Below are 1,833 nucleotides of genomic sequence, written 5' to 3' on the forward strand. Positions count from 1 at the left end.
CACCTTGAGACATAAACAGTCCCTGAAAAAATTTATATTTCACAGAGACCTTAGAGTTTATCAAATCCAATTTATTTTGCAGATTTGGAAACTAGGACCTAGAAAAGCTAAAGTGCAATATTTTAAGTGTCATATAAGGTAGAGTTGCACACTAGGCACCAGGCACCAAAGCTCCCAAGTCCTAGCTCTATGCCATTCTCACTGGAACTTATGGCCTACTTAGGGGAAGTTCAATGGTTCAAGCTCATACCATGAACTAGTATTTGCATGCACTACAACATGCCCAATTTAGTCGAAAAGTCTCTGAAGCAGGTAAAATAGACAACTGGTCCTATTCTATTTAAGTATTTAGGCCAGAAGTACTTTATTGCCTGGGCATCAGCAAGTGCAGTCTCAGAAACAGAACACAGGTCTGCAACTAAAAAAAAATTCGTTAATGGCTACCACAGCTTTTACTTTCTAAACTGATGAAGGTCAAAGGAAGTGGTATGTATTTTACAAGAAGAAATTTCTATTCATGGTAAAACTACAAAAATCAACTTTAAAAAATCAACATTAAAGTCTCTGGCAATATAAAATCTGACAGTGCTCTCTTGAACCTAAACTTTTCTTGGAATCAACTATTAAATAATGTTTTTAAAAAGTGTTTAGTTTTTTGAGGTCTTTTTTTTTAAAACATAGTTGACAGATGTTGTTACATGAGTTTAAGGTGTACAACATAGTGATTCAACAACTCTAAATCTTACGCTATGCTCACAACTGTAGCTATAATCTGAACATATGGAACCCTTCACAAATCTATGTATCATCCATGAGCAGAGAATATGCTAATCTCTGTATCATTCCAATTTTAGTACACGTGATACCAAAGTGAGCACAATAACGTTTATAGTTGGTTTTAACTGCTAAGAAAGTATTAAAAAATGTCTAGCTATACATCAAATATTTCTGTAATATGTGAATAGTTTTATGGTGTGGTGTTTTTGGAAAGCAGGAGAAACTATACACATAAAACCAGCCAAGAAAAACAAAATACATCTAGTGAGAACAGATAATTTCCTAGCACATCCAATAATTTAACTACGAAATGCAACTGAGTGTAAGAGTTAGGTTCTGATCTCTAACCTCCAACATGATTTGGACTAAGTTATTTCATGGCTTGTAGGTCCATTTTGCAAGTAATTAGAGATCAGTGATATTTAAGTTCCAAAGAAAATGTGATATAAAAGACTTCAAAGTACAGATAAGATCCATGGAAGTGGCAGGTGGCAGCCCGTATTAGACATCCAAAAGCCAAGTTCCTCATTCTCAGGGCCTCAATCTCTTCATCTGTAAATTAAAGGTGGTTAAAATTTTATTCATCTTTTTAAAGTAAGCTCTACACCCAATGTGGGGCTTGAACTGATCACATGCTCTACTGACTGAGCCACCCAGGAGCCCCAAAGTTGGTTAACTTCATAAGCCAAGAGATTTTACGCTTCAAACTTTTAACACTGAGACTCTTTATTCAAGTATGTCTTATACTCCAAAAGACAAGAGCAAAGAGGTCTCTGTGTATGCGCAGTAATCCCAAGGCAATAAAGAACATAAATACTGTCTGGTCCAATGGTTTTTAAACTGACACAACTTTCAAATCTATTTAGCCTATGTATCAAAAGGTTAGAAAATCCAGCTTCTGCTGGCCAAAAAACAAGCAAGCAAAACCTACACAAAGTTAAAAGCCAAATGACAAATTTGGGGGAAGCATAACATACATAATAAACTACTGATATCTTTAGTAAAGATTTCCTATAGATGAACAAGATCAATATGCCAATAGGAAATTTGCACAAA

At 35.1% G+C, this 1,833-nt stretch overlaps 1 non-coding gene across 1 annotated transcript; it reads right to left on the reverse strand.

Moving 5' to 3' along the window:
* Nucleotides 1-774: 774 nt before the first annotated feature.
* LOC144229580 (U6 spliceosomal RNA) lies at nt 775-878 on the reverse strand. Its single transcript, XR_013334529.1, has one exon. It is a non-coding gene; the product is annotated as a U6 spliceosomal RNA (small nuclear RNA).
* Between the last annotated feature and the right edge of the window lie 955 nt (nt 879-1,833).

Source organism: Crocuta crocuta, unplaced genomic scaffold (genome assembly GCF_008692635.1).
Source record: "Crocuta crocuta isolate KB4526 unplaced genomic scaffold, BGI_CrCroc_1.0 scaffold348, whole genome shotgun sequence".
NCBI classification, from domain to species: Eukaryota; Metazoa; Chordata; class Mammalia; order Carnivora; family Hyaenidae; genus Crocuta; species Crocuta crocuta.